This window comes from Schistocerca cancellata, chromosome 2, assembly GCF_023864275.1.
Source record: "Schistocerca cancellata isolate TAMUIC-IGC-003103 chromosome 2, iqSchCanc2.1, whole genome shotgun sequence".
Lineage (NCBI taxonomy): Eukaryota > Metazoa > Arthropoda > Insecta > Orthoptera > Acrididae > Schistocerca > Schistocerca cancellata.
Genome location: NC_064627.1, coordinates 234,741,953 through 234,753,828, shown reverse-complemented (window position 1 = coordinate 234,753,828; position 11,876 = coordinate 234,741,953). Strand labels below are relative to the sequence as shown.

General features: G+C 44.1%; 1 protein-coding gene across 1 annotated transcript in view; it reads left to right on the top strand.

The window, feature by feature from the left end:
* The first annotated feature begins 4,645 nt into the window (after positions 1–4,645).
* LOC126161563 (glutathione S-transferase-like) overlaps positions 4,646–11,876 on the top strand; it is a 100,904-nt gene continuing 93,673 nt past the window's right edge. The window contains exon 1 of the mRNA XM_049917503.1: positions 4,646–4,807. The gene's annotated coding sequence lies outside the window, so the exon portion shown is untranslated. The remainder of the gene's footprint in view (positions 4,808–11,876) is intronic.

Sequence of the window (11,876 nt, the reverse complement as noted above, 5' to 3'; positions counted from 1 at the left end):
CAGACATTTGAAGGTAGTGTTTCTTCCCTTGTTTGAGCCTTATTTGCTTCAGTTTCTCCTGAAACTACGAAGTTAACATTCTTTTACTCTTGCCGTTAAGCCATGTACACTCCTGGAAATTGAAATAAGAACACCGTGAATTCATTGTCCCAGGAAGGGGAAACTTTATTGACACATTCCTGGGGTCAGATACATCACATGATCACACTGACAGAACTACAGGCACATAGACACAGGCAACAGAGCATGCACAATGTCGGCACTAGTACAGTGTATATCCACCTTTCGCAGCAATGCAGGCTGCTATTCTCCCATGGAGACGATCGTAGAGATGCTGGATGTAGTCCTGTGGAACGGCTTGCCATGCCATTTCCACCTGGCGCCTCAGTTGGACCAGCGTTCGTGCTGGACGTGCAGACCGCGTGAGACGACGCTTCATCCAGTCCCAAAAATGCTCAATGGGGGACAGATCCGGAGATCTTGCTGGCCAGGGTAGTTGACTTACACCTTCTAGAGCACGTTGGGTGGCACTGGATACATGCGGACGTGCATTGTCCTGTTGGAACAGCAAGTTCCCTTGCCGGTCTAGGAATGGTAGAACGATGGGTTCTATGACGGTTTGGATGTACCGTGCACTATTCAGTGTCCCCTCGACGATCACCAGTGGTGTACGGCCAGTGTAGGAGATCGCTCCCCACACCATGATGCCGGGTGTTGGCCCTGTGTGCCTCGGTCGTATGCAGTCCTGATTGTGGCGCTCACCTGCACGGCGCCAAACAAGCATACGACCATCATTGGCACCAAGGCAGAAGCGACTCTCATCGCTGAAGACGACACGTCTCCATTCGTCCCTCCATTCACGCCTGTCGCGACACCACTGGAGGCGGGCTGCACGATGTTGGGGCGTGAGCGGAAGACGGCCTAACGGTGTGCGGGACCGTAGCCCAGCTTCATGCAGACGATTCCGAATGGTCCTCGCCGATACCCCAGGAGCAACAGTGTCCCTAATTTGCTGGGAAGTGGCGGTGCGGTCCCCTACGGCACTGCGTAGGATCCTACGGTCTTGGCGTGCATCCGTGCGTCGCTGCGGTCCGGTCCCAGGTCGACGGGCACGTGCACCTTCCGCCGACCACTGGCGACAACATCGATGTACGGTGGAGACCTCACGCCCCACGTGTTGAGCAATTCGGCGGTACGTCCACCCGGTCTCCCGCATGCCCACTACACGCCCTCTCTCAAAGTCCGTCAACTGCACATACGGTTCACGTCCACGCTGTCGCGGCATGCTACCAGTGTTAAAGACTGCGATGGAGCTCCGTATGCCACGGCAAACTGGCTGACAGTGACGGCGGCGGTGCACAAATGCTGCGCAGCTAGCGCCATTCGACGGCCAACACCGCGGTTCCTGGTGTGTCCGCTGTGCCGTGCGTGTGATCATTGCTTGTACAGCCCTCTCGCAGTGTCCGGAGCAAGTATGGTGGGTCTGACACACCGGTGTCAATGTGTTCTTTTTTCCATTTCCAGGAGTGTATGACATGTAGCTTGGATGTTTCATATACACAAAGGATTGTCAGGAGTGGAAACTCACATTAAGTGCCAGGAGAAAACTTCAGTCATTTGTGAATCCATTCCGGTTCTCTAAGAGTTTGAAGTATCACGCACACAGCCACTAAGTTCACCATTTGATAAGAGTAGCAGGAGAAAACAACTTGGTTGTATTTACAGGGACTGGACAAAAATATGGAATCACCTCGAGAAATGCATACTTGTAGCCGCTAGCCATCCTACAGGTTGTGCTATTGTATTTGACAACGAGCAGCAGCTGTGCAGTGTCAATATGTTGCAAGTGTCAGTAGTGATCAGACCAAAGTTCTCTGTGGCTGCGAGTGCATCATGTCGGAGCTAAGTGAATTCGAACGTGGGCAAATTGTTGGTGATAACCAATGTAGCCGTAGTGTTTTCAAGTTGCACCGTATCGAAGATTTATACTGCATACAGCGAAAACTGAGAAACATCATCCGCTAAGTTACAATGTGGTCGCAGTAAACAGAATTGTGACGAAAAATGAGAGGACGACAGCTGCAAAAGTCATTGCAGAACTGAATGTCGCGCTCGTGAACCCTTTCAGCACCAAAACACATGGGGCTCCATATGCAGGACGAGCTGGAATTCTAAAATTTCTCACCAGTTATGCAAGTGCCCGTAAAAGGAAAACGTGGTGCAAAAAGCCACAAAATCTGGACTGCGGAACAATGGAAGAATGTTATTTGGTCTGATGACTCTTGTTTCAGAGTTCACAACTTCTGGTCGAGTTTACGTCCCAAGAGGGACACATGGCGGGGATCGGTGATGACATGGGCAGCCATATCGTAGTATTTCATGGGTTCCAGGGTAATTTGGAAGGTCACATTACTGCCAAGGACTGTAACCCTTTTGGCTGATCAGGTCCATCCGATGGTACAGTGTTCGTTCCCCAATGGTGATACTGTCTTCCAAGACGACAGGGCTGCTTTTCATACAGCTCGCATCATCCAAGACCGGTTTTGTGAGCATGAGGATGAAATGTCGCATCTTCCCTCGCCACCAGACACCAGGTCTCAATGTTACTGACCCTTTGTGCTCTACTTTTGCAGAGCAGGGCGCGTTATCGCTATCCACCTCTATCATCGTTACCTGAACTTCCCACTCTTTTTCATGAAGAATGATGTGTGTCCCTTGAAAACCATATAGGCCCTGTATTTGTGCACTGCGAAACGACTGGAAGCTGTTTCGAATGCTAACGGTTTTTTTACACTTTGTTAGGCATCATAATGCGCTGTGTTTTTGGTCTTTTCATACTTTTATCCACCCCTTGTACTAGACCTCTTGTTAGATGGTGTGAGCGAAACACTTCGGTGCCACTGTCACAGCTACGAGTGTGAACGATGGTGGTGTTGTTGGAATCAGTGCTCTGATGTTGCTGCATTCATTACACAACGACGTGCAATAATGTGAGACATACAGGGTGTTTCAAAAATGACTGGTATATTTGAAACGGCAATAAAAACTAAACGAGCAGCGATAGAAATACACCGTTTGTTGCAATATGCTTGGGACAACAGTACATTTTCAGGCGGACAAACTTTCGAAATTACAGTAGTTACAATTTTCAACAACAGATGGCGCTGCAAGTGATGTGAAAGATATAGAAGACAACGCAGTCTGTGGGTGCGTCATTCTGTACGTCGTCTTTCTGCTGTAAGCGTGTGCTGTTCACAACGTGCAAGTGTGCTGTGGACAACATGGTTTATTCCTTAGAACAGAGGATTTTTCTGGTGTTGGAATTCCACCGCCTAGAACACAGTGTTGTTGCAACAAGACGAAGTTTTCAACGGAGGTTTAATGTAACCAAATGACCGAAAAGCGATGCAATAAAGGATCTGTTTGAAAAATTTCAACGGACTGGGAACGTGACAGATGAACGTGCTGGAAAGGTAGGGCGACCGCGTACGGCAACCACAGAGGGCAACGCGCAGCTAGTGCAGCAGGTGATCCAACAGCGGCCTCGGGTTTCCGTTCGCCGTGTTGCAGCTGCGGTCCAAATGACGCCAACGTCCACGTATCGTCTCATGCGCCAGAGTTTACACCTCTATCCATACAAAATTCAAACGCGGCAACCCCTCAGCGCCGCTACCATTGCTGCACGAGAGACATTCACTAACGATATAGTGCACAGAATTGATGATGGCGATATGCATGTGGGCAGCATTTGGTTTACTGACGAAGCTTATTTTTACCTGGACGGCTTCGTCAATAAACAGAACTGGCGCATATGGGGAACCGAAAAGCCCCATGTTGCAGTCCCATCGTCCCTGCATCCTCAAAAAGTACTGGTCTGGGCCGCCATTTCTTCCAAAGGAATCATTGGCCCATTTTTCAGATCCGAAACGATTACTGCATCACGCTATCTGGACGTTCTTCATGAATTTGTGGCGGTACAAACTGCCTTAGACGACACTGCGAACACCTCGTGGTTTATGCAAGATGGTGCCCGGCCACATCGCACGGCCGACGTCTTTAATTTCCTGAATGAATATTTCGATGATCGTGTGATTGCTTTGGGCTATCTGAAACATACAGGAGGCGGCGTGGATTGGCCTCCCTATTCGCCAGACATGAGCCCCTGTGACTTCTTTCTGTGGGGACACTTGAAAGACCAGGTGTACCGCCAGAATCCAGAAACAATTGAACAGCTGAAGCAGTACATCTCATCTGCATGTGAAGCCATTCCGCCAGACACGTTGCCAAAGGTTTCGGGTAATTTCATTCAGAGACTACGCCATATTATTGCTACGCATGGTGGATACGTGGAAAATATCGTACTATAGAGTTTCCCAGACCGCAGCGCCATCTGTTGTTGACAATTGTAACTACTGTAATTTCGAAAGTTTGTCTGCCTGAAAATGTACTGTTGTCCCAAGCATATTGCAACAAACGGTGTATTTCTATCGCTGCTCGTTTAGTTTTTATTACCGTTTCAAATATACCGGTCATTTTTGAAACACCCTGTAATAGTGTACGCCTGCAGTATAGGATGTTCCTGTTGCGTAACACCGCCCCACCCACTCGACGTCAGTAACAGGCGCTATATAGCCGGCTTCACGAATGCGCCGTCCAGTGTCGTTGGAAGCCTCGCACGACTGAGATCGCAAAACGCTCACCCGGCAGTGGACGGACGAACTTTGCGCTCAAAATCGGAAAGAATCCCTTGGTTTCCGAAGTGACTACCTTCCGCTCGAATTTCGCAAGAAATTAAAGCTACTGCAAGGTAAGAGGAACTGACATACTAAAATTTTTCCTATACTCATGGTGTGCTTCGAGAGGTTGCAGGATATAAATTGTATAGATTGACATGTGACCTCAGCTACTACGTACTACCACTACTACCATCTCATCGACAGCGGCGTGTGACAGCATCAACCATCCTTGTACCTCATGGGGATTGTATCCCTAACTGTTAATAAGGAAACAATAGGATTTTTTTCGTGTTATCTGTCGTATTATTGTCCTGCGTAATAAGTTTTAAATAGAGCGGAAAATGTCAACAAATTAGCATGTTGCCAAATATTTAATTTTTTTGTCGCACTTATTTTCCATCATGAAACGGAGACGGTCCCGAGTTTAACACAAAAATGAGCTCACCTTTGATTGTGCTTACGTACCAGTGCGAGCCATCACGCTCACAAAATAAGTTCAATTTTTGTTTTCCGGTTTCTACATTTTGCTGTGTTTCAAATAGAAAAAAAACAGATGGCATCATTACGGAGATAATCCTGATGCATTGAAGTGTAGGCAGCAGATCGGGTCACTATTTGGCTGGCGTAAATCACAACTTTTCAGTTGTCATGAATACAGGCAGACTGAACTAACGTGAAGGTTGAAGGATCAAAATTTTCAAGTAAATAAAAACCGCAAATGAACATGGAACTTCTGGGGAGAATAATTTTACAGTGTTCAATTGGAAAATATTTTATTCAGTAAGTGATTAGCAAAGTGAAAGAAATTGCAAAAACTTATGCCTGTAAAACCTGCTCAGGTTTTCATGCATCTTTTAGCTGTTCTGTATCCTGGTAGGAAAAATTTGTTCTCGCCCGTGATTCAAGTTAAATAGAGTACTGTCTGTCATATAATTTGTATGAGGAAGATATGTGTTCTTAATAATCGTGCACAACACACGTTGACAATCTCTTTAACAAGAACAGTAATATATATTGAATACATATGTGACGTCGCATCACGTAGCTCTGTAGAAAAGTATTCATTTAACTGATGTTAAAACTCTGTTGTTTCTTTTTTTTTTTTTTTTTTTTTTTTGTTAGGAAACCAGTTTCAGTGTAATATTGTCTGCGACAAAATGCTATGTGAGAGGTTGAACATAGAAATTTTAATTTATTCTATATTTCGGCAACAAACAGATGATATTGATTAATTATTAATCGTTCAGTTAGACACATGGAAAAATAATCTGTGCTACCATTTTACGCCCCTTAAAAGTATAACCAAATGTGATCTAACTGGCACTCTTTTGACAGGCTTTCACGGTTGTTTACGGACATTCGACCTTTAGCATAGAATACCGATTTTCAATAGTTTCCGTCTACATTATGACACCAAACACAGGGTATCCCTATGCAGCCAGTGTGTGTGCGTTTTGCCAAACGGCAACACCATACATTTACGAGTAGTTTCCTTAACATTATACTTAAGTGTATGGTCTGTTGCCAACTTGCAACATCATGCAGTGGCGTAGCGTCGATTTCCAGTGCGAACACTAAATTTACCGCCCCACCCCCCTCCCCAATTTTCACAATTAAGAAAAATATCGCAGCTCTGTCACTATTTCAGATGGATTCAAAATAAACGCGTTTATTTAATTAAAATTTTATTGTGTCTCTTTAGTGACGCAAACTCTTTTAATACATTCGCTAAGGCTAATGAGTACCTCTTATTCGGTTTCCAAACTGTTAAACTGAACGTGGACATTGTAGATCTTAAATAATTTCTAATCCGTTTCAATTTAGAGAAGCTTTTCTCGCAACTGGCATTACTTACGGCAGTTGTGGGGAATATTCTCAGCATTGTAACTATATGGTAGCCCTCCTTCACGTTTGGATTCAAAAACAATCTTTTAATAAACAGCAGTAGGCCGCCGGAACAATAAGTTATTTCTTAAACCTTGTTGAAGCTACGAAAGTCCTTAGATACTCAAGCTTTAACTCTTCTGTCAAAATCTTGAGGAGCTTGGTCGAGGTTGCATTCCTCATCTGCGACGCCCAGTATTAGTGCAGGCCAAGTATTTGAACCTTTCTCTAATTCCAGCAGTGGAGGTTCAGTAAAATTCCTCTTGTTCTTCTTCCAATGGTTCCAGTGGCTCTGAGAACTATGGCACTTAACATCTGAGGTCATCAGTCCCATAGAACTACTTAATCCTAACTAACCCAAGGACACCACACACATCCATGGCCGAGGCAGGATTCGAACCTGCGACCGTAACGGTCGCGCGGTTCCAGACTGAAGCGCCTAGAACCGCTCGGTCACAAAGGCCGGCGTTCTTCTTCCAATTCTGGGTGTGAGGCGAGTATTTTCTGAGCACGGTGAGGTAGGTGTAGTCCCTCCGTTTGCAAATAATTCTGAACATCATTCACTTGACACATCACAGGTTGCCAAAGACCCGAGAAACACACAAACGAAAATGACTGCATTGCAACTAGCAAATTCCCTGCTTCCGTTATGCGTTCAAGCTTCTCTAGCGCTGTCAAAATCTCTTTGTAATGATTCCATGTCATGTGTTCCATTGCGTGTCCTGAACCCTCTTCGTACTTGTCTGCACCGAAAGCGCAACAACCTTCCTATTTGCCGAAGAAAGTAGCAGAATTCACTTACACCTTCACCTTCACCTCCACCAAAGCCACATGTAATCAAGCTGGGTTCAGAGAGTGTGGTATGAGCAGGGAACAAATTTATTCGTTGCTGCACTCCTGTCTGTCTTCTGACCTTTGTAACAGCATTATCACAAGGTTGCCTTTTATTTTTTTTTTTATTTTATTTCGAGTCAAAAACATTACAACAATATTTACAATATATACAATATAACAAATCAGGTCAAATCATAAAAGAACAAACTAAACGGTATTAGCCCAAAATTGTGCAACGGCAGCAGCATTGTCTGAAACATCAACAAGCTCTTGTGTGGAACATGATACAGGACATCTAGGACAGTTAATTAAATGTTTGGTTGTCTGTTCTTCTCCGCAGTCACACAAGGTGGAAGATTCCTTCATGAAGCCCCATTTAAACAGATTGTCCTTAGTTCGTCCGACGCCACTCCTGAGCCGATTTAGAGACTTCCACACTGTCCAGACTTGATTTCCACCAGGAGGAAGGGTCTCAGAAGGAGTCATCCAATCATTACTGTCAGATTTTGCTGTCCACTGAGATAGTCTGGCTGCTCCAGTCCGACCGGTGAGGGGTGTAGTAGTTCTCATGAAGCTCCTCCTAGATTTGAGTCTACTAATTGGTGGCTGGTATCCATGTAGCAGGTGATCGGTGTTATGATCTGCTTTATGTCTCTCAAGTTTGGCTGCGACTTCACGCCTTATGTCTGGAGGAGCAATACCTGCTAGTTTATGGAGTTTATCAATAGGTGTAGCTTTGAGGCATCCCGTTACTGTCCTGCAGGTTTCGTTCAGGGCCACATCAACCTGCTTTGCATGAGATGACTTGTACCATACAGGACATGCGTATTCAGCTGCGGAATAGCACAAGGCCAAGGCTGATGTTCTTAGTAGTTTGGGATCTGCACCCCAAACGCTGCCAGTGAGCTTCCGCAGGATGTTGTTACGAGCAGCAACTTTCTGCTTAGTGTTAGTGCAGTGTCTTCTGTAGGTCAACGTTCGATCTAAGGTGACACCCAGATATTTGGGGTAGAAACAATGTTCAAGCTCTTGATCTTCCCAAACCACTGTAAGTTTTCTATAGGCCTCTCGATTGCGTAGGTGGAAAGCACAAACTTGAGTTTTAGCAGGGTTCGGTCTTAAGTTATTGACTCTGTAGTACTCAGATAGGTCCTTGAGAGCAACAGTAAGCTGGTTTTCTACTGTGTCAAAATCTCTGGCTTGTGTGACTAAGGCAAGATCATCTGCATAGATGAAACTCTTTGTAAGAGAAGGTTGAGGCTGGTCATTTGTAAATATGTTGAACAATATGGGGGAAAGGACACTACCCTGAGGCAAGCCATTCCTTTGACTTCTCCATCTACTCTTTCTTCCTTGGAACTCCACATAGAATCGCCGGTTTTCCAAAAGTGTCTGCACAGTTCTGGTGAAATTAATGTCTCTAGTGATGTAGTAGACTTTGTGCAATAATTGTCGATGTTGAATGGTGTCATATGCTGCTGTGAGATCCACGAAGACAGCCCCGGAAATGTATCCTTTTTCATATCCCTCTTCAATATGTTCAGTCAGATTAAGGACTTGTGCTGTACAATTCTTTCCAGGTCGGAAACCTGCTTGTTGAGGTATGAGTTGTTTTTCAACAATGGGAGTGAGTCTATTTAGCAACATTCTTTCATAGATTTTATACAAATGGCAAAGGAGCGAAATCGGTCGGTAGTTCTTGGGATCAGCTGCACCCTTTCCAGGTTTTAGTAAGGGAATAACTTTAGTTTTCCTCCAGATGGCAGGGATCTGTTTCCGCTTCAGACAACCATTATAGAATTGCAGAAGCCATCTTTCCGTGATGGGACCAAAATGTTTAATTTGCTCAATCATTAGGTCGTCTAGACCAGGCGCTTTACCATTTTTGCATTTCTGAATTGCGGTTCTGAGTTCTTGTAAGATGAAGTCATTTGATAGATGGTTGTTTTCACGTTCAGGTTCTCTTTTGAGTTTTGTTCTATCTTTAGAACAATTGACCCTTCCATTCTGAACTAGATGATGAGCAATTTGATCTGGTGCAATGTTTGCATGGCCATGATTGTGGACAGGGTCGTTGTTCAGGCGTCGCAGCAACTGCCAGGCTTTCTGACTGCTTTTAGACATATCAAGGTTCTCGAGTAACTCTATCCATCGTTCTTTTTTGGATTTGGCTAAGGCTGAGGATAAATTTTGGCCAGCAGTTAAGGTTTCAATGCTGTAAGGATTATCATTGAAAAGTTGGATATAGTTATGTAGATGCTTCACGGATTCTTCTGTCAAGCCAGGTATGTAGTTAACTCGACAGCCTCTGGGAGTTGAGAGTCTTGAGCATCTTTTCACGGCTTCTACAAACTCATCATAGTTGGAAACTGAGGGTTCTATGCGTGAAACTTCTGAGTCAAGGAGGTCAGCAAACTTCTGCCAGTCTGCTTTCTTGAAATTGTATCGCCTTCGGAATGATGTGATTCTAGGAGTAATGGCTGCAAACACTTGGCAGCCTATGGGGCGGTGTTGAGTATTTGGTATCGGATTTAGAACAGTTTTTCTGCATTGGTGAGCTATGTTCTCGCTAACAAAAATTAAGTCGGGGTTATACCCACGTTTCCAACGCCCACTGTTAAAAGATGGTGGGAGTTTATTATCATGGACAAGATTAAGATGGTTGGTATCAGCCCAAGTCAAAACTGCTTCACCATTACTGTCGTCCTCAACATAACCCCAAACACTGCTATGACTATTGAAATCTCCAACAATAAAGTGAGCTTGTTGATTGGTGTAGTTGTCTGTAGGTGAAAATTGGAAATCTGCTCCTGGGGGTTTGTAAATTGACGACACAATACAACCATTCAGTTCTACAGACAGTATTTCAATATTGTTGAATTCTGTAAGTGAGGTAGAGAGAACAGCTATATCGTTCCTCACAAAGATAGCACTGCCATATTGTCTATGGGGTCGCTCAACTGCCAGTTTCATCCCAAGGATTTTTGGTCTTCTCATGGTGTCATCTCGATGGGTTTCTTGTATACATAAAATATCACACCTAGGTTCCTTGGCAATATGTTGCAGGAGTTCTTCTTTGGCAACAGACAATCCTTCTATGTTGATTGATACGATCACAAGGTGAGGTCTTGATAAAGACCTTTGGTTTCCATTCATAGTGAAACCTATAATGCAGGTTGCCTTTTACAGTTCGTTATGTAGAGTCCGTCAGTGTCGAGTTTACTTACTCTTATTAATACGTTCGGCTGTTTTGTTTTTCGTGTCAATAAAATCTATAAGATATTCCACTATTCGTACTTACCGATTTTCAATCATCACGTATTGTGATCTTTGCGGGAATTATCCGGGGTACTGTCGAATATCAGGAAATAATGCTTGGCCTCTCGAACCTGACCTAGTGTATAATTTTTTGGCGAACTTTCTTCCCTACAATTTCCATAAACTCGTTTTTAATTTCTGGTGGCATATGATAAGTGAAACCTTATTAAATGTTCTCGGAGAACAGGATCGTACTTCTACAGCAGATGCAACAGATCTAAAAAGTTGGCTCTATGGGCACAGGTGTCGCTTTCCCTGTGGCCGCGTAAAGCTAAATTTTGTTTTACTAAGAATGTTATTATGTCAAACGTTCTGGTTAGCATTTCATGACATTTTTAAAATTTCTTTTGCCACGACTTCTTGCTCTTTTTTATCAATTGACTGCCCTTTCAAAATATTGATACCAACTCCTTCCATTTGAAAAAAAAATTATGTAGCACTTAATCCATGGCTGGCGACTGTGGGGTTCAATTTCCACAGTGTATTGAAACAATCGGAGAGGTAAAACTTCGATGTGTTCGGTGAGTTTGCGTTTTCAAACAAACGACAGCAGAAGCAAAACAATGATGCTTTAGAACGAGAATAAGCCACCCTAGCGCATAACACTTTTTCGACATTTGTCAATGTGTGGTGCCAAACCCATTCTCGCTTTAGCTGTCTCATTGACAATACTTTCAGCGTGATAAGAGTCCGAGTCTGATTCAACCGTGTGTGGTACTGTTGGCTCTTAAGCGAAGCCTGTATGAATGTCCCGAAAGACTTAGGGACCTTACAGTACTAATAGTGAAACTTCCTGGCAGATTAAAACTGTGTGCCCGACCGAGACTCGAACTCGGGACCTTTGCCTTTCGACTTTCTTAATCTTTTCATAGGTTGGGCATTATAAAAACACGAAACCACGACAGAAATAAAAAAAAATATCACGAATGCATTGCACGCATGTAAAATTAAATTTCTTCCTGTTCAATACGTTAAAGCGAATAAATAACATTCTTCGTGTGTGAAACCGAAAATCCGTTGAAGAGTTTAAAAATAAAACTAACACTTACCTTAACACTCCTGTATATTCCTAACGGGGCGAGGTGGCGCAGTGGTTAGAACGCT